General features: G+C 38.3%; 1 long non-coding RNA gene across 1 annotated transcript; it reads right to left on the minus strand.

Annotated features, from left to right (window-relative positions):
• Positions 1-804: 804 nt before the first annotated feature.
• Positions 805-18,178, minus strand: LOC308343432. Its single transcript, XR_013966872.1, has 3 exons — positions 18,118-18,178; positions 2,404-2,437; positions 805-2,033 (listed from the first exon to the last, which is right to left on the minus strand). It is a non-coding gene; the product is annotated as an uncharacterized lncRNA (long non-coding RNA).
• Positions 18,179-22,566: the final 4,388 nt, after the last annotated feature.

Consider the following 22,566-nt stretch of genomic DNA (forward strand, 5'->3'; position numbering starts at 1 on the left):
ACAAGCTCTCTGACCACAAAGCAATAAAATAGACATCAGTAACAAAAACAAACAAACAAACAAACAAAAAAAAAAAAACAACCAAAACCATGACCTAAGAACTTCTACGTATTTGGAGACTTACATGGAAATTTGCAAATAATTCATGCATCAATGAAGAAGTCATAATGGAAATTAGAAAATATTTTAAATTGAGTTATTAGAGCTATACCTACATACACTACTTGGATATAATAAAGACATGTGTATATCAGAACTTGTGTGATGCACATATAGCAACAGATAGATAGAAACACATATGTTAAAAAAAAAAAAAGTCTGTATTAGAAAAGAACAAAAGGCTAGGGACACCTGGTGGCTCAGTCAGTTAAGCATCTGACTCTTGATTTCGGCACAGGTGATGATCTCAGGGATGTGGGATCAAGGTCCTTGTCAGGCTCCACACTCAAAAAGGAGTCTACTTGAGATTCTCTACCTCCCTTTCCCTCTGCCCGTCCCCTGACTCTCTTTTGAGGAAAAGGAGAAAGAGAGAGAACAAAAGGATTAATATCATATATCTGAGCATTCGACTCAAAAACATCACAAAAAGAACAGTAAATGAAGAAAATAGGCAAAAAAGAGCAGAGATTTTTTTAAACAGAAAACAAATGATAAAAATGATTAATAAAACCAAAAGCTAGTTTCTGGCAAAAACCAGTAAAATAGCATCTCCACAGCAACACTGCTCAGGAAAGAGTATAAACAATACAAGAAATGAAAAAGAGAGTGAGTTACCACAGATCTAGCATAGATTTTTTTTTTCTTAAACATAATGGATTACTATGAACAACTTTAAGAAATCTGTATGAGACTGAAATGCATTGGACCATTCCCTAGAAAAATGCTTTGCCAAAACAAACTCAAAAAAGAAATGGAAACCCCAAATAAACCTATAAAAGAAAGCAAATCAATAGTTAATCTGCTCACAGAAACTAAACCAAAACCAAGGGCCCAGACAGTTTAAAGAGGCAATTCTGTCTTATACAAAATATTTCAAAGAACAGAAGGGTAAGCTCCTCCATTCACTTTATGACTCTAGTAAACTCTTAAAGCAAATGCCAGATGAGAACAGTAAAAAGAAGGAAATTATGGGTCAATTTCACTTATGAACAACAGACAGAAAAATTCTAAATAAAATGCTAGCAAATCAGACTTTAGAAAATGCTACCTCATGACCAAGAAGAGCATATCCCATCACACAAGCACAGATAAATTCTTATTCTTGTAATTCACTACATTAACACACTAAAAAAAAAATTTTTGATCACCTCAGCAGATACAGAAGAAACACTTGATAAAATTCAATACCCATTCATAAAACAAAAATAAAAACACAAACACCTAGCCATTTAGGAACAGAAGGTGGCTCCCTTGGGGAAAATCAGGTTTGAGAATGATCTCAGTAATGCCTTCTGAGTGCTCTCTCCAGCACTTGAAACAGAGTGGGCAGAGGAACATCCCAGTGCCGCCAGGCAACATTTAATCACTGCAGGGGACCAGGGACAGCGGGCTATCTGCTTTCCCTCCCCTTTTCTGAACAGAAATTCTAACTGGGCTTCATTCTGCTCTTGCTTCAGTTCCTGTCACTTACCGGGGGCAGAGAGGCTGGGACATGTCTTTTGAGTTCGTAGAGCTCCAGATGACATCAGGATCTCAAGGAGAGCCTGCACATCACCTGGAGATCTGCTGGAATTCAATCTGCAGGTAGGGACCAGGTATGACCTGGGATGTGTTCCCTGAAGAGAGGGTACTAGGTTATGTGCCCCTGAGAAGGGCTGAAATAGCTACTCAACGATTTTAGGGGCTGACTGTGGCAGAAACTGCCTGGCTGGTCACAAAACTCAGTCCTTCTTCCTTCCAGGCACATAGGTACACAGAATCCCGCCTCTGCAGTTATATGTGGCCAGATATTAGAGTCGCTGCCATTGGAAAGCAAGCCTAGGTGATGTATGACTGTCTGTGTTGCTTCCACTTCCAGTGCCCTTGTTGAGTCCCTGTTGGAAAGAACCTGGGTCCGTCATGTGATCTTTTAGAGAAGTGACCACCTATCAGAATTGATTTGAAATTTAAGGGAGCAAGAAATCACCTTACTTTTTGCTACAGAGGCTGATATTCTGAAACCTGTTAAAGCAGTTAATACCATCTTAACTAATAGAAGTAAATAAAATCTACATCATACCCAAAGTGAAATGTTAAACACTCTCAGCAACAAATCAAGGACGTTCAAGGTCTTCACTACCTTTCTGGAGACTCTAGCAAGTATAGTAGTCTGACTGACTGATGGATAACTATGGTTGGGAAGATAGAATAGGCTGTGAACAGGCATAAGATTGAAAAGAGAAAAACAAAAATATCGTTACTTACAGTAGATGTCAATATGCAGAAAAGTCGCAAGTTTCTAAAAACACAAGAGTTTGGCAAATTTACCAACCAATATAGAAAAATCACTTGTGATCTTCTCTAAGAGCAACAAACAACTGGAAAATACAATTTTTCAAGAATGCATCATTTATAATAGCACACAAAAAAATACAAGGTACCAAAGAATAAATCTAACCAAAATGTACACTAAGTGTTTTATAGAAAAAAACTTTGCTTATAAAAGACATTTAGAAGACTTATATAAATGCTACTATAAATTATGTTCATAACTAGGAAGGCCAAATATTCTAAAAATAAAAATATCCCCCACATTTATCTTGAAGTTTCATGTAATTCTTTTCTTTTGATTGATTGATTTGAGAGAGATGGAGTGCGAGCTGGGGAGGGAGCAGAGGGAGAGGGACAAGCAGACTCCATGCTGAGCGCATGGGGCTCCACCCCAGGATGAGAGATCATGACCTGAGCCAAAATCAAGAGCTGGACACTTAACCAACAGAACCACCCATGTACCCCTAAGTTTCATGTAATTCTAATCAAATCTAATCCAATTCCAGTGAGTCCAAGCATAGCCAAGACAATCTGGAAAGTAAGGAATGGCAGGGCTGATCTTAAATAAGATTTCTTATAAAGCTGTAGTAATTACAACAGTCATATGCTTTGGGGATGAATAAATATACCAGGGGAACCAAGTAGAAAGCCCAGAAACAAACCCACATGTACATGGGAGCCAGATACTTTGCCAAAATAGGCAGCATTACTAACAAATCAGGGAGAAATTATATGGGATTCAATCAGTGGTCTTAAGACAATTAACTATCCCTATTAAAATAAGATAAAGTTAGAGCCAAACTATAAAATCTTTAGAAGAAAACATAAAATATCTTCAAAACTCTCAGGAAAAAGATTGGTTAAACAAATAAAAAACACAAACCATAAAGAGAAAGATAAATAAATCTGACTACATTTTATACACGGAGGATATATATTTGTACTCGCTTGCATGTGCACAGAGAAATTCAGGAAGGAATTTTGTATAAGGAATGAATAACAGTGCTGAAGAGCTGGACAGATGGGGACAAGAGTAGAGGCAATCATTTTATTTATACTTACAGTATTGTTAACCATGACTATAACCATAACCCTGACTACACAACTGATTTAAAAAAAGAGATTTTTTAAATGTCTATACTCCAAAAGGTATCATAAGCAAAATGAAAAGACAAGCCCTAAGCAGAGGCAAGATGTTTATAGTCATATAATAAAGTATTAGTATCTAGGAGCACCTGGTTGCTCAGTCGGTTGAGCACCCTGCTTTTGAGTTCAGCTCAGGTCATGATCTCAGGGTCAATAGATTGAGCCCCACTCCCCCATTTGGGTGATGTGCTCAGTACAGAGTCTGCTTGAGATTCTCACTCTCTTGCTTGCTCTCTGCTCCCCCCATTTTCATGCTCTCTCTCAAGTAAATAAATCTTAAAAAAATAAAAAATAGATCAAGAAATTGTTAGTAGTAGGGGGCACCTGGGTGGCTCAGTGGGTTGAGCCTCTGCCTTCAGCTCGGGTCATGATCCCGGGTCATGGTCCTGGGATCGAGCCCCGCATCGGGCTCTCTGCTCAGCAGGGAGCCTGCTTCCTCCTCTCTCTCTCTGCCTGCCTCTCTGCCTGCTTGTGATCTCTATCTGTCAAATAAATAAATAAAATCTTAAAAAAAAAAAAAAAGAAAGAAACTGTTAGTAGTAAAAAGACAATCCAGTAAAAAAAGGGGTGGGGGGCAAAGGTAGGAACACATAAATTACAGCAGTGAAACCTGCAGGCTGATAAAAAAAAGGAAAGTTTTCTCCATTCTGTTAGTAATCAGGAAATGCTATTTAAGTTTACACTGCAATATGGTTTCACCCTCCTCAAAGTGGCAGTAATTAACCAGTCCAATAACACCCAGTGTTGACAAGCTCCAGGGGAAATGGGACCTCTTAGACACTTTCAGAGGAAGTGTAAATTGGCACCACCACTTTGGAGAGCAATTTGGCAAAATCTAATTAAGTTAAAGATGTGTATATCCTGTAATCCAGCAGTTACATGTCCAAGTCTATACCCTAGAAAGACTCTAATACTTACACACAAAGAAACTTTTAAAGAATGTTCTCAAGACTCTTGATAATAAAGAAAACCTGACAACTCATATGACCCTCAGAAAAAGAACATATAAATAAACTGTGGTATAATCATAGAACAGAATGGAACATGAATGAATTCGAGCTATGAATATTAATGCAGATAAATCTTAAAAGTGTGAGATTGACTTTAAAAAGCAAATCATCAGGCACAACCTGGGTGGTTCAATTGATTAAGCATCCAGCTCTTGATCTCAGCTCAGGTCTTGATCTCTCACTTATGAGTTCAAGCCCTGCAATGGGCTCCACTTAAAAATAAATAAATAAAAGTAAAAAATAAAAATAAAAAGCAAATCACATAAAAATATGGACAGTACCATGTCATTTATACAAACTTTTCAAAATGTGGAAAATATTATCTAGACACTGTCTGCTGATACAATCTTATGTAATGATAGTATCAAAACATGATAAACACAACCCAAAAATCCCTATCAGTGGTTACCTCAGGGGAGGGAGAAGAGAATGGGTGAGGAAAGGGCCTGTAGAAGACCTTACCTGCATATGTACTATTCCATTATTTTTGTAATCTAAAAAAAATAAGTTAGATATAGACATGATGGGCAGAGCAGTGGATAATAGAGTACATCAGTGTTTGCTATATACTTGTCCATACTTTTCTACATAATGAACACATTTTTAAAGTTACACCCAGAATATAAATAATTTGAGAATCTTTTTTATTTTTTTAAAGATTTTATTTATTTATTTGATGGACAGAGATCACAAGTAGGCAGAGAGGCAGACAGAAAGAGAGGAGGAAGCAGGCTCCCTGCTGAGCAGAGAGCCCGATGTGGGGCTCAATCCCAGGACCCTGGGATCATGACCTGAGCTGAACGCAGAGGCTTTAACCCAATGAGTCACCCAGGTGCCCCATAATTTGAGAATCTTGAGAGATCTGTATTTTATGCTTTACTCTATTTCCCAATTTAAAAAAATTAATTCACTGTTATACTTTTTGATAATAAATAATTAAACAAATTAAACAAATTGGACAAATAAATAAGAAAATAAACAATCAATCAATCAATGAATATATACCATAAGTCGGAATAACCTACACAAATATGGCTCTGGATGGTGGATATCATTTTCTACTCTTCTGTTTTCAATCAAGAATTCATTTCAAAATTCCATAAAGGCAAGAAAAGAGCAAAAGTAATGAAGCTTCAGTTTCAAGTTGATAAACTAAATCAAGGCTACCCTCTTCTCCTCCTGCAACAAATCCACAAAAATACTGGCAAAGTCTTTAATTACACACACACGTGTGTTCAAAACAAGGAAGGAAACTCTAGTTAACCACAAAATGTAAGGAATGCCTGAAAGACAAAAAAGAGAGAGGGGGGAAATAAGAGCTACAAGCTACAGATGGATGCCACTAGCCAGGATAAAAAACAGTTCAGGTGCAAAAAAGGAAAAGGACAGCAGACAGATGTTTCATGCTCCTAGTGGAAAGCCAGAGCCAGAGGGGGCCTGAGTCACTACTGATGGTTAGGGACACTGTACCAAGAATACAGACCCAACCCTGCAGGTGCCCATACCACCCTCAGTGGGCCAAGCCTCCACATGAAGGTGTTTGCCTCCAGTGAAGAGCAGTGACTATGGATGCTCAGAAGAGAGAGAGAAGGTAGCATCCCAGGAGATGGCTAGTGGACAAGGAACAGGGCTCACCATGTCCATGAGATCAGCCCTCAACATCTCCTTCTCAGGACAATTGGGCGTGCTGGTCCCACTCACTCCAACAGAAGCACTGTGCAGATAGCAGACAGACACTAAGGAATGCACAACTCAGCATAAGGACATGGTAATAGAGGCATCTGGGTGGCTCAGTCGGTTAACCATCTGCCTTTGACTCAGGTCATGATCTCAGGGTCCTGGGATAAAAGCCCATGTGGGGCTACCTGCTACCCATGTGGGGAATCTGCTTCTCCCCCTCCCTCTGCCTGATTCCCCATTCATGCTCTCTCTCTCAAATAAATAAATAAATTCTTTAAAAAAAAAAAAAGAACATGGTAATGGGCCACCAAACATCAAGACCATGAAAGATAGACCAACTTAGCAAATGGGAGAGCTAATTCAAAGCAAATAGAGTTTATAGAGCTAACAGGCACAAGATTTTTTTTACCATGAGAATATTTGATATACTTAAAAAATATGAGAATAGCATCCATTAAATAAAAAGGTTATGTAAAAGCACCAGTCTTAGTAAAAATTGACATATCGATATTAAAAAAGACTCCATAAAAGAGCTTAGTCAGTGAGCAGACACATCCAAAGAATGAAACAGGGGCCAGAAACACTTCCAAAATAGGGCACAAAGGGATAGAAAGAAACAACACAGGGAAACTTGCAAGGGAAAGGAGAATAAAGAGAAGGAACATTAACCATCTGCCACAATGTGAAGATAAATGTGTGTCTGCAGGAGAGGACCTAAAACAAATAAAATCTAAATGTTAAAATAAATAAATCTCTCACACACACCAGCCCTACCAAATATGAAAATACATTATAAAGAATAAAGACTTTATGATCACAGCACTGTGGTACTGTCCATGACTAAACACAAGAGAAAATCCAGGAATGTGAAAATTTCGCTTACTACAAGGCAGTGCCCTCAAATCAATGGGGAAAAGATGGGCTTTCAGGGAAAATGGTGTTGATACACTGGAAAGTTAGAGAGAAGAAGATAAAACTGGGTTAGTTCCTTATACCAAAGCCCAGAATAAATTCCAAGCCAGTTCCAGTGAAACTAAAAGTAGGAGATAGTCCAAGATGGTGGAGGAGTAGGAGACCTTAGTTTCACCTTGTCCCAGGAATTCGGCTAGACAGCTATCAAATCATTCTGAACACCTATGAGCTCACCTGGAAATCTAAGAAAAGAATTGCTGCAACTCTACAAATAGAAAAGCGACCACTTCCTGCAAGGTAGGAGGTGCAGAGAAGTGAATCTGAGGAGACATATGGGAAGATAGACAGCAGGGGGAGGGGCCTCCGTCAGCCAGCTCCCGGCAAGTGATAGAGCAGCAGAGCACAAATCAGAACTTTCAGAAGTCTGCTCCCATGAGCAACATCCCTGCCTGAAAGGTGCTCAGGTGGCAAAGCAGGCTAGAATCCCAGCTGGGACACTGTGGTTGCAGGATCTTCGGGGTCACAGGAAGACCGTGGGTGCACCCACAGGAGTCTGCAGGGTTTGGAGACTCAAAATGGGGTCATGTGCCTGAGATAGAAATGCTCAGTCGTAGACTGGCTGAGCACAGAGTGCAGCAGGAGACCAGGGAGACAGGAGTGATTGACTGCTTTTCTCTGAGGTGCACTGAGGAATGGGGCCCTGAATGCTGGTCTCCTCCAGACCAGAGACTGGGAGTTCACCATTTTCATTCTCATTCTCTAAAGCCACAGAGAGCAAAACCAAGCAGATTACTTACCTGGTCCCCTGGCAAGAGTGGTGCAATTCTGCCTCGGGCAAAGACATTTGAGAATCACTGCAACAGGCCCTTCCCCCAGAAGATCAACAAAAACATCTAGCCAAGACCAAATTTACCAATCAGTCAGAATTGCAAAACTCCAGAGTTAGGGAAACAGAGCACATAGAATTTATGGCTTTTTTCCATGATTCTTTGGTCTTTTGATTTTTTTTTTTCTCTTTCCCTTCTCAATCAATTTCCTATTTTATCAACTCTTGTTTTTAAATCTTCTTTAATTTTCATTTTTACAGTTACACATTCTATCCTTTCATTGTATTTATTTTTATTTTTGTACATATATATGTGTGTGTATATATATGTATATATGTGTGTTTATATACATATATGTATATACACATATATATAGATATGTATATATATGTAAATATACATATCTGTGTCTATATATACATATATGTAGATATACACATATATACATATCTATATATGTGTGTATATACACACACACATATATACATATCTATATATATATCTATCTATATCTATATATATACATATATGTATATACACACATATATACATATCTATATATGTGTGTGTATACATATATGTATACACACACACACACACACATATAAATGTAAGTTTCTCTTTCTTTAAAATTTTGGGATGCAATTTCCAGTAACAGACTAAAATACCCCAGAATCTAGTGTATGGCTCTGTTCCCTTCATCTTTCTGATCATATCCTCTTTTTTTTCTTCTTTTTTTGTTTTGTTAAAATCTTTTTTGCTTTTCATCTTTACAGTTACATTCTATCCTTTCAATGTATTTAATTTTATATATATATGTAAATTTTTCTTTCTTTACAATTTTGAGATACAATTCCTTCTAACAAACCAACCAAAATAATGTGGTGTAGTGTGTGTATTGTAGTGTAGTGTATTGTAGTGTATTGCTCTGTTCCATTACCTCTCTGTTTATATTCCTTTTTTTCCCCTCTCTTTATTGTCATTTAATTTTCATTTTTACAATTACATTCTATCCTTTCATTTATTTAATTTTATTTTTATACATATATAAGTTGTTCTTTTTTCAAAATTTTGGGATCTCGTTCCAACAAATGGACAGAAATACGAACAGGATCCAGTGTATTGCTCTATTCTGTTCATCTGTCTGGTTATAGTCTCTTTTTTTCTAATTTTTTTTTCAGTTTTGCATCTCTTCTGATTTATTTAGTTTATATTCCTCTGGGATTATTGTTACCATTTTAGTATTTTGTTCTCTCTCATATCTATTCTTCTCTGAACAGACTGACATGACAGAAAAACTCACCTCAAAAAAGACAAGAGGCGTCACTGACTACCAGGGACCTAATCAGTATGGATGTAAGTAAGATGTCAGAACTAGAAGTCAGAATCATGATTATAAAGATACTAGCTGGGTTTGAAAATTGCATAGAAGACACTAGACAATCCCTTTCTGGAGAAATAAAAGAACTAAAATCTAATCAAGTCAAAATCAAAAGGCTGTTAATGAGATGTAATCAGAAATAGAGGCTCTAACTGCTAGGATAAATGAGGTAGAAGAGAGAATTAGTGGTGTAGAAGACAAAATGATGCAGAAAAAGAAGCTGAGAAAAAAAAACAACTATTGGATCACAAGGGGAGAATTCAAGAGATAAGTGCTACTATAAAGCAAAATAATATTAGAATAACTGGGATCCCAGAAGAAGAGGAAAGAGGGGGGACAGAAACTATATTGGAGCAAATTATAGCAGAGAACTTCCCTAATGTGGGGAAGGAAACAGGCAATCAAGTCCAGGAGGCATAGAGAACCCCCCACAAAATCAATAAAAATAGGTCAACACCCCAACATATAATAGTGAAACTTGCAAATATCAGAGACAAAAAGAAAATCCTGAAAGCAGTTTAGGACTAAGAGGTCTGTAACCCATAAAGATAGAAACATTAGATTGCCAGCAGACCTAGCCACAGAGACCTGGCAGGCCAGAAAGAATGGGCTGATATAGTCAGGCTGTTAAATGTTAAATATGCAGCCAAGAGTACTTCATCCAGCTAGGCTGTCATTCAAAATAGAAGGAGTGGTAAAAGGCTTCCAGGACAAACAGAAACTAAAAGAATTTGTGATCATCAAACTAGGCCCACAAGAAATATTGAAAGGGGTCATCTAAGCAAAGAGAGAGCCCCAAAGTAACAGACCAGAAAGGAAAAGAGACAATATATAGTAATAGTCACCTTACAGGTAATACAACAGCACTAAATTCATATCTTTCAAGAGTTACCCTGAATGTAAATGGGCTAAGTGCCCCAATCAAAAAACACAGTGTATCAGGCTGGATAAAAAAGCAAGCCCCATTGATATGCTGTCTGCAAGAGACTCATTTTAGACCCAAAGACACCTCCAGATTTAAAGACTAGTTATCATGCTAATGGACATTTAAAAAAAAAAAAAAAAAACCAGGGTGGCAATCCCTATAACAGACAAATTAGTTTTTAAACCAAAGACTGTAGTAAGAGATGAGGAAGGATACTATATCATAATTAAAGGGTCTATCCCACAAGAAGATCTAACAATTGTAAATATGTATTCCCCTAACATGGGAGCAGCCAATTATATAATCCAATTAAAAACAAAATCCAAGAAACACATTGATAATGATACAAAAATAGTAAGGTACTTTAACACCCCCCTCACTGCAAAGGATGCATCACTTAAGCATAAGATCAACAAGAAAACAAGGGTTTTGAATGACACACTGCCCTACGTAGACTTTACAGATAAATTCAGAACATTCCATTCCTAAAAAAGAGAAAACACATTCTTCTCGAGTGCACATGGAACATTCTCCAGAATAGATCACATCCTAGGTCATAAATCAGGTCTCAGCTGGTACCCAAAGAGTGGGATCATTCATTCCCTGCATATTTCCAGACCACAATGCTTTGAAACTAGAACTCAACCACAAGAGGAAAGTTGGAAAGACTCAAATACATGGAGGCTAAAGAGCATCCTACTAAGAATGAATAAGTCAATGAGGGAATTACAGAAGAATTTTAAAAATTCATGGAAACAAATGAAAATGAAAACACAACTATTCAAATCCCTTGGGATGCAGCAAAGGTAGTCCTAAGTATGAAGTATATAGTGATACAAGCCTTTCTCAAGAAATAGGGAAGGTCTCAAATATACAACCTAACCCTACACCTAAAGGAGCTGGAGCAAGAGGAGCAAAACCTAAATCCAGCAGAAAAAGAGAATTAATAAAGATCAGAGCAGAAATCAATGAAATAGAAACCAAAAGAACCATAGAATAGATCAATGAAACTAGGAGCTGGTTCTTTGAAAGACTTAAAAAGATAAATAAACTCCTGGCCAGACTTATCAAGAAGAAAAGAGAAAGGACCCAAATAAGTAAAATCATGAATGAAAGAGGAGAGATCACAACCAACACCAAAGAATTACAAATTTTAAAATTATATTATGAGCAACCCTGTGTCAACAAATTAGGCAATCTGGAAGAAACGGATGCATTCCCAGAGATGTATAAGCCATCAAAACTGAAACAGAGAAAAGTAGAAAAGCTGTACAGACACATAACTGGCAAAGAAATCAAAGAAGTCATCAAAAATCTCCCAACAAACAAGAGTCCAGGGCCAGATGGCTTCCCAGGGGAATTCTACCAAACATTTAAGGAAGAATTAATACCTATTCTTCTAAAGCTGTTTCAAAAAATAGAAATAGAAAGAAAACTTCCAAACTCTTTCTATGAGGTCAGCATTACCTTGATCCCAAAACCAGACAAAGACCCCACCAAAAAGGAGAATTACAGACCAATATTCCTGAAGAAAATGGATGCAAAAATTCTCACCAAAATACTAGCCAATAGGATCCAACAGTACATTAATAGGATTATTCATCATGACCAAGTGGGATTTATTCCTGGGCTGTAAGGGTGGTTCAGTATCTGCAAATCAGTGTGATACAATACATAAATAAAAGAAAGGACAAGAACCATATGATACTCTCAGTCGAGGCAGAAAAAGTGTTTGACAAAGTACAACACCCTTTCTTGGTTAAAACTCTTCACAGTGTAAGGATACAGGGAACATACTACAACATCATAAAAGTCATCTATGAAAAGCCCACAGTGAATATCATTCTCAGTGGGGAAAAACTGAGAGCTTTTCCCCTAAGGTCAGGAACATGGCAGGGATGTCCACTGTTGTTCAACATTTTTACTAGAAGCCCTAGCCCCAGCGATCAGACAACAAAAAGAAATTAAAGGCATTCGAGTTGGCAAGGAAGAAGTCAAATTCTCACTCTTTGCAGATGACAGGAGACTCTATGTGGAAAACCCAAAGGACTCCACACCCAAAATTGCTAGAACTCATACAGGAATTCAGTAAAGTGTCAGGATATAAAAATCAATGCACTGAAATCAGTTGAATTTCTAGACACTAACAATTAGACCAAAGAAAGAAAAATTAAGGAGTCAATCCCATTTAAAATTGCACCCAAAACCATAAGATACCTAGGAATAAACCTAACCAAATAGGCAAACAATCTGTACTCAAGAGAACTATAGAGCACTCATGAAAGAAATTGAGGAAGACAGAAAGAAATGAAAAAATGTTCCATGCTCGTGGACTTAAAGAATGAATATTGTGAAAATGTCTATGTTACCTAGAGCAATCTATACATTCAGTGCAATCCCTATCAAAATACCACCAACTTCTTTCACAGAGCTGGAACAAATAATCCTACAATTTGTATGGAACCAGAAGAGACCCCAAATAGCTAGAGGAATGTTGAAAGAGAAAACCAAAGCTGGTGGCATCACAATTCTGGACTTCAAGCTCTGTTACAAAGCTGTAATCATCAAGACAGTATGGTCCTGGCACAAAAACAGACACACAGATCAGTGGAACAGAATAGAGGCCCAGAAACGGACCCTCAACTCTATGGCCAACTAATCTTCGACAAAGCAGGAAAGAATGTTCAATGGTAAAAAGACACTCTCTTCAACAAATGGTGTTGGGGAAATTGGACAACCACATGCAAAAGAATGAAACTAGACCATTTCCTTACATCACACACAAAAATAGACTCAAAGTAGATAAAAGACCTCAATGTGAGACAGGAATCTATCAAAGTCCTAGAGGAGAACATGGTCAGCAACTTCTGTGATCTCACCCACAGCAACTTTTTGATAGACATGTCTCCAAAGGCAAGGGAAACAAAAGCAAAAATGAACTATTGGGACTTCATCAAGATAAAAAGCTTTTGCACAGCAAAGGAAACAGTCAACAAAACCAAAAGACAACCCACAAATGAAAAAGATACTTGCACATGTCTTATCAGATAAAGGACAGGTGTCCAAAATCTGTAAAGAACTTATCAAACTCAACACGCAAAGAATAATCCAATCAAGAAATGGGCAGACAATATAACAGACATTTCTCTAAAGAAGACATACAAATGTCCAATAGACACATGAAAAAGTGCTCACCATCACTCAGCATCAGGGAAATACAAATCAAAACCACAATGAGATACCACCTCACACCAGTCAGAATGGCTAAAATTAACAACTCAGGAAATGACAGGTTTTGGCAAGGATACAGATAAAGGTGAACCCTCCTACACTGTTGGTGGGAATGCAAGCTGGTGCAGTCACTCTGGAAAACAGTATGGAGGTTCCTCAAAAAGTTGAAAATAGAGCTGCCCTATGACCCAGCAATTGCACTACTGGATATTTACCCCAAAGATACAAATATAGTGATCTAAAGAGGCACATGCACCCCAAAGTTTATAGCAGCAAACTCCACGATAGCCAAACTATTGAGAGAACCCAGATGTCCATAGACAGACAAATGGATAAAGATGTGATGTGCCTGTGTCTGTGTGTGCATGTGTGTGTATACACACACACACATGCACATACACACAATGGTATACTACTCAGCCATCAAAAACATGAAATCTTGCCATTTGCGACAATGTGGATGGAACTAGAGGGTATTATGCTAAGCAAAATAAGTCAATCAGAGAAAGACAATTGTCATATGATCTCACTGATATGTGGAATTTAAGAAACAAAACACAGGATCATAGGGGAAGAGAGGAAAAAATAAAACAAGACAAAACCAGAGAGGGAGACAAACCATGAGAGACTCTTAATCATAGGAAAAAAACTGAGGGTTAATGGATAGGAGGGGAGTAGGGAGATGGGGTAATTGGGTGATGAGCATTAAGGAGGGCACCACATGTCATGAGCACTGGGTATTATATAAGACTGATGAATCACTGACCTCTACCTCTGAAACTAATAACACATTATATGTTCATTAATTGAATTTAAATTTAAAGAGGTCTAAAAGTAAAAGCTGAACCCATACAAGGATTTTTTTGAAAATTTTTTTAAGATTTATTTATTTATTTGACAGACAGAAATCACAAGTAGGCAGAGAGACAGGCAGAGAGAGAGGAGGAAGCAGGCTCCCTGCCAAGCAGAGAGCCCGATGCAGGGCTCGATCCCAGGACCCTGGAATCATGACCTGAGCCGAAGGCAGAGGCTTTAACCCATTGAGCCACCCAGGCGCCCCTAAAAAATTTTTTTAATTAAAGAAAAACCATGGGTGAATATCCAGCATAAATGAAAGTGGGAAATTTTTGCCTTACTATGACTCATAATCCAGAAGCCATTAAAGAAAAAAATTTGACTACAACAAAGTCAAACTTCTATAGGACAAAAAATCAAGAGCTCCTGTATACTAGCACTAATCCATCATAATATACAAAGGGAAAAGAAATATCAGTACCATAATGTATCTTGGGATATATCTAGTAAGAAATGTGCAAGAAACAGTATAACTCTAGAGTTAAATGAAGGATAATAAAAAATGATCTAAGAGAGAGAAACAACTTTTGAGAATGGGAATATTTCTTCTAGCTATCAGTCCTCTTGAATAACCTATAAATTCAGTGCAATCACAATTCTGGTACCAACAATATTTTTCAAGGAATTACATAAGCTAATTCTAAGAGGTACATGAAAATATAAGTACAAAAATGGGAAAGCCACTTTGGAAGAAAGCTTGGTGGTCTCTTACAAAACTAAACATACTGTTACCATATGATTTGGCAATTCTGTTCCATGGTATTTGCCCTTCAGAGTCGAAAACTTAGGTCCCCATGAAAACCTGCCCATGAGTATTTATAGCTTCACTTATAGTTGCCAAAACTTGGAAGCAACCATGAAGTCCTTCAGCCGGGATATAGAGAAATAAACTATAGTACATCCAGATGATAGAATACTATTTAGTGCTAAAAATAAATTAGATATTGAGCTAGGGAAAGACATATAGGATCCTTAAATGCATATTACTAGGTAGATGAAGCCCATCTGAAAAGTTTAGTTAGTGTCAAATTCCAAACTATGAGACATTCAGGAAAAGGAAAAACTGTAGAGACACTAAAATGACCAGGGGCTGCCAGGGCTAAGGGGGGGAAGGTAGGATAAATCGGGGGAGCACAGTGGATTATTAGGTGAAACTATTCAGAATGATGCCACAATGATGGAGGTCTATCACTACACATTCGTCCAAACCCACAGAATGCACACCACCAAAAGTGAACCCAAGTGCAAACTACAGACTGCAACACGTGTCCCACTCTGGTGGGGAATGTTCATAGTGGGGGAGGCTGTGCATGTGTGGGTACAGGGGGTACATGGAAAACCTCTATGTTTCCCCCTCAAATTTGCTAGAGAAAAAAACTACACTCAAAAATGTTCTCAAAAACAATGGTCTCAGAATGCCTGGGTGGCTCAGATGGTTGAGCATCTGTCTTCAGCTCAGGTCATGATCTCCAGGTCCTGGGATTGAGCCCCACATCAGGCTTCCAGCTCAGCGGGGAATCTGCTTCTCCCTCTCCCTCTACCTCTCCCTATGCTTGTGCTCTTTCTGTGTGTGTGTGTGTCTCTCTCTCAGATGAGTAAATAGAAAACTTTTAAAAATTAAAAAAAAAATTTAAATGGTCTCAATACATATTTTTTTATTTTAAAAAATTTAAGTATACAAATTTAGTAAAAAGTTTAAAAAACAACAAAGGAAGAGCTTACCCTACCAATTACCAAAGCACAGACATGTAAAACTGCAGGAATGACTTCTGTTTGTATCAGAGTAAGGACAGGCAAATAGAGCAGAAGAATGTAACTGAGAGTCCAGAAATAGATCTATGTGTGTAAGAGACATTTCAACTCAGAGGTAGGAAATTGGACCTCAATAGTGGTATTGAGACAACTGATTCTCCATGTGGGAAAAATAAGGTCCCCATACACTGTTTTCAAAAAATAAGTTTCAGATTGATCAAAGACCTAAACAGTGAAAACAAGAAAAAAAAGTCAAAGCTTTAGAAGAAAATGTAAAGTTAGAGAAAGTATTCTTAAATCATAGATATATACACAAATTTAAAATAAGACATTCAACTAAATAAAAATTGCAAGTAGGAATATGGCAAAAACAGCAAAAGAACATAAACCATCATGCTGCATACCAAAAAGTACATTTGTCACTTATCTAACAAAGTATCCAGCCTACATAAAGATCTCCTAGGAAAAAGATAACCCAATACAAAAAAAAAAAATGTATAGACAGGTAATTGACTGAAAGAAATACCACAGAGACAGTAACCTGAAAATATGTTACCTGTCCCCTGCCTGTTCCAGCTTATCGTGGCTATCGGCATTCCTCGTCTTGTGGCCCGTGGTCCCACTGACTTCCCTCCTCTGTACAAATATCTCCCTCTGTCTCATACACTTTGCAACTGCATTTTGGGGCACAGCCAGATAATCCAGGAAGATCTCCCCACCTCAAGATCTTTAATTTTATCACGTTGTTTGCCATACAAAGTCATATTCATCCTTATGTCAAAAAGGTAATTGTCACTGCTGTGGGGGATTAGTACATATAATCATCCTTAAGGGAGGAGGGGGGGCATAATTCAACCTACCAAGGCCAGTTAACCCCCAGTTCCCTTGGTGTGTAGAGCGAGGTTAGCCTTAACTATTCAGTGGGGTTTCGTGATAATTGAATGAGTTAATCCATGTAAGGCATTGAGAACAATGCTTGGCTCAAGAAATAGTACTTCCTACTATTAGCAGTAGCAGTAGTAATACTGAAAGACTTTTTGAAGCAAGACACAAAAAACCCAAACTATAAAAAAAGATTGATTTTATAAACTCAACTCCATTAACATTTAAATTATCAATGTGATAAAGAACTCTACAAATAAAATTAAAACATAAACTTCAGACTGGAAGAAGATATTTGCAATGCATTAATGAAAGATTAGAATCTACGATGTAGAAAGAATGCTTATAAATCAAGAAGAAAAAGACAACACTATGAAAAAAAAAAAAGGCAACAGATAAAAACAGGCAATTCATAGAAAGGAAATGTAAATGGCCAGTAACTATGAAGTGAACTCTAACCTAACTAGTCATCAGGGAAGTGCATTTAAGACTGCAGTGAGATACCATTTCACTTCTATCAGGTTGGTAAAAACCTAACAAAGTCTCACAACATAGCAATTACTGACAAGGACAGAGAGCAATGGGAAAAGCACAGACCATTACAGCTGATGCAGAGATCAATCCAAGCAGGATATTCATCAGCGTTTATACCACATTTCATCAACTCTAAAACACCACTGATTATAAGATGCATCATTATTTTGTATGTCAATAAAAGAAGGACACTGTGAAATAATTGTAAAACCTTGGGGATTACAGAGATGTTAAAATGAGGAAAAAAGGTCTATCTTAGACTGTGAAATAGAATAGTGAAAAAACTGGAAATAAGCTTCATGTTTATTCATCACAAAATGGCTCAACAAAATGCACACTATACATTCATATAATGAAATTCGTATTACAGCTAAAAGGAACAGATCACAAGAGCTATTGCTGAATAAAAAGATCAAGATGCAGAATCATATACAGTCTAATATTTATACTCACGTGTGTATGCGCACATGTACACACACACACATGAAATCACACCAAACTTTTTTTAATTACCGTTTGTGGTAGAAGGATTACATCAATACTCACGTCTTCCTACTTCCCTGAATCTGTGCCCTTTGCAGTGCCTGCCTGTACTGACTTTGAGCTCAGCTACGTGGCTTGGTTTGGCCAATAGGGCAATAGAAAACTTGACACAAGCAAAAGCTTGAATGAATACTTAAGGTATTGCCTTACAGACCCTCCCAACTAGACAAAAGGGAACCTAGGACTCTTGAGAACATTGTCTCACATGCTCAGCGTAAGTAAGCAAGCCTAGAAAAGAGGAAGTGTTTAAAAAATACTGAGTGTGCCTTTTGGCAAATGCAGTTAAATGTCATCAGATGCATTCGAAAACCCACCAAATTTTTGAGACTGTCATTTTGCCTTCAGTGCCCCCAGGCTGGAAAGAAATTATTCAAAATGTAAGATGGCCTGCTGAGAAGTGAAAGGCTGAGAAATTACACAAAGGGCATATTTCTTCTCCAGGCATGACCACAGAGGGCTATGGAAAAGGAAGAACATCTCAGAGGGGGATGCTCAGGGCTTGGAAGATAAGGAACTAGGAAGTCACTCCAGGTGAGCAGAATTAGACACTAATCAAGGCACACTGACCACCTGTGAAGGATCAGGTACCTGGAAGTGAAATCCCGACAAAAATAGAGAAACCTAGTTAGGGTGCCTGGGTGGCTCCATCAGTTAAGCATCCAACTCTTGATCTCAGCTCAGGTCTTGATCTCAGGGTTTCAAGCTCAAGCCCCACGGTAGGCATGAAGCTTACTTTAAAAAAAAAAAAAAAAAGGTGGGGAATGGGGAGAAAAAAAAATAGAGAAACTACCAAAATTCTTCCAGTTTGATTTTAGAAGTACTATGGACAGGGTCGCAAGACACCTCCCATTTTTCCCCTTCTAAATAGGAGTGTCCATGGCAGTTGTCCTGTTCCTGTCTCACCACTGTATTCAGTGGTGGGCAGGGGGAGGGCAGGGGAAGCAGTCCCTTGTCTTTTTAGTTCCGAGGTCCCCCCTTCAGGGAGCAACAAGCAGATCTTACGTAGATCATGAGATCCTAAACTCCAGCATAATGACATGACTGGAAAATCCATTATGGATCCTGGAATGGGGGAGAGCCACTCTGCACAGGGGATTTGTGTGATTAATTATGGCAGAAGCATACACTATGGTAGACTAATGGCATTCACAGTCCCCATACTTCATGTCCCCCTGTGTCTGTGCCTTTTCATGATGTCCTCTCACATGGACGCTGGACTTGGTTTAGTCAATGAGACAACAGCAAACTGGACCCAAGCAGAGTCCTCAAAAAGGACTTGCATATTTCCATTTCCTTCCTGGGACTCACACTGAGAACATGTCCAGAATATCCTCGTGGAAGAGTAAGTGGAGGAGGGCAAAGTCGTTCCAAGCCAGGCCATCCAGATCAAGCAAACCACCACCATCCTGCCAGGTGAACACCAGCTTAGTCCCAATCCCACAAACTAGTGTACAGACTAGTGTACACTCACAGATAAACGGCAGTTGCTGCAAACTACTAACTTTTAGGATGTTATGTTAAGGAAGAGAATGATATGCAAAGGACTTGAGCCTTACTTGTAATTTTTCTTTAAAAAAAAGTTGATAGGAGCACCTTGGTAGCTCAGTGGGGTAAGTGTCTGCCTTCAGCTCAGGTCATGATCCCAGGGTCCTGGGATCGAGCCCTGCATCCCACTCCCTGCTCACCAGGAAGCCTGCTTCTCCCTCTCCCACTCCCTCTGCTTGTGTTCGCTCTATCACTGCCCCTCTATCAAATAAATAAACAAAATCTTTTAAAAAAGAAGAGTTGAAATTGTTCATGTCTGAATAGTCTAAGATCAGAAATTTCAATTCTTAGCATCCACTCAGAACCAAAAAGCATGCAAAGATATCTGCCTCCTATCACACTTCCCCACAGATTAATATATAAATTTAAAAAATAAAAATAGACATGAAGAGACATTCCATCAAAAAGGATATATAGTGGGGCGTCTGGGTGGCTCAGTGGGTTAAAGCCTCTGCCTTCGGCTCAGATCATGATCCCAGGGTCCTGGAATCGAGCCCCGCATGGGGCTCTCTGCTCCACAGGGAGCCTGCTTCCCCCCTCTCTCTCTGCCTGCCTCGCAGCCTATTTGTGATCTCTGTCTGTCAAATAAATAAATAAAATCTTTAAAAAAAAAAAAGATATACAGCTATCAAATAAGCACATGAAAAAAATGTTCAACATCATTGGCCATAAGGGAGACACATAGAAAGACCACTATGAGCTCACTACATCTGCTAGAACAGCAACATAAATAGTAACATTGCCAAATGCTGACCAGGTGGTAGAGAAATTCTCTCTCTCATAGGTTGCTGGCAGGAGCATGAAAAGGTGGAGACACTCAGGAGAGCAGTTTGGCAATTACTTTTTATAAACTATAAATATATTAGGGGCATTAGTGGTGAGCATCACAGTTATCAAATCACTATGCTGTATACCTGAAACCAATGTAACATTGTGTGTCAACTACACTTCAATAATCATATGAGTATATACTTATTAGAAATACACTCATCTTATGACTCAACCATCACATCTGACCCAGAAATCCTAGATAAACAAAAAACTTATATCCAAACAACACTTTATACATGATTGCTGATAACCCATTACAAAAGCCAAAAATTGGAGCCAACCAAAACCTCCCTTAATAGTAAATGTTTAAACCATGATACATCCACAGCATGTAACACTATTCATCAATGAAAATAAAGCAATTATTGATACACACAAATTTAATGCATCTCAAGGTCACTATGCAGCATGGAAAAAGTCAGTCTCTAAATGCCACTGTAAGATATCTAAGATATATAATTATATATAAATGAGATTTTATTTACATTATATTCACAAAATGACAAAATTATAGATATGGAAAACAGATTAGTAATTACCAAGGTTAGGGATGGGTGAGGAAAGGGGGGATGGGTTTGAGTACAAAGGAGTAGCAAGAGGGAAACTTTTCAGCAATAGAGTATTTCTGTATCCCAAATGCACTGAGAATGACACAGGTCTATACAAGTGATAAAATGACAGAACTATATAAACACACTGGATCAATGTCAGTTTCCTGATTTTAACACTGTGCCATAATTATGTAACCACTGGGGGAAACTGAGGGAAGGGTCCACAGGACCTCTCTGTAATATCTTAGCAACTTCCTATGAATCCATAATTATTTCAAAATAAAAAACTTTAAAAATAAAAATAATTTTGGAAATATTAAACCATAACATTAAAACGACATATATCCTAAAATAGCTTATTTCTAGATTTTCTGTTTGCAGAACTAGAGACTGTGTCATCAGAAATGAACTAGCCATTTTTGAAGGTCCCTGCTGGGCTGAGTGGTAGTCAGGGCACATGTTCATTCAGGCTTACTACATGATAACCTGACCAGGCAGCTTCTAGATCAGTGTTTGTTAAAACATAGGTTGAGATCTATTTGTGAACTGAGAATGATAGTGGCTGGCAACTAGCACTGATTTCGAACGAAATGAATAGAGTAGCCTAGAAAACACTAGAATGCAACACAGGTAGCAAGGACAAGTATAATTTCTTAAAATTTTCATGTAATGTGCATACTCACTGGGTCACTACATAAAATGTATTTCTTCCTGGGGATTACCAAAGATAATTTTAGAAAACAGTGTCTCAGAACAACACCTTCCCATGGGAACAAAGAAGTGGATACAAGGAATTCTTGGCTGGACCATGGGTAAGAGAGGAACCTGGAAACTTAAACATCCATCATCAACAGGGGGATAGCTAACTAAATATGGGGTGGTCACAAGGGGAAACACCACTGTATTTTTCTTCTATTGCTGCTGTCAAAGTAAATAAAGAGGATAACAGAGGTAGGCAGGAATTACCAGAAACTGAGTTTATTCAAGAACAGCAGAGGAATTGCAATTTGGGCAACACATGCTGTAGCAAGCTACAGGCACTCCGCTGAGGGTCTGGGGCAGGTTGTGTTTATGGCAAGGAATGCAGAAGCTGCGGCGCAGGGAGCGGAAAGTACAGCCGGAGCCCACACAGTAAGTTCCTCGGCTCAAGGATGGGGAGGGATTCTTGCCAGATATTCTTCTGCCAAGCATTTATGGGTATCAGTCTCCCCATTCTTAAGTCCCCTTTTGAGGGCACAGGCGTGAAATACTCCATTCCTATTCACTGGTTCTAGATTAAAATCTTTTCACAATGCCTTAACAAATTACTACAAACTTAATGACTTAACAACACAAATGCATTCTCTTACAGTATTTTCCAGAAGTCAGAAGTCCGGTAAAGCACCTTTCAGCAGACTGAACCCAAGTGTCTGCAGGCTGCGTTCCCTTCTAGAGACTCTCAGGGAGAACCCAACCCCGGTTCATTCAGGGTGCCCACAGAATTCTGTTCTCT

Source organism: Martes martes (genome assembly GCF_963455335.1).
Source record: "Martes martes genome assembly, chromosome: 5".
Classification (NCBI taxonomy): Eukaryota; Metazoa; Chordata; class Mammalia; order Carnivora; family Mustelidae; genus Martes; species Martes martes.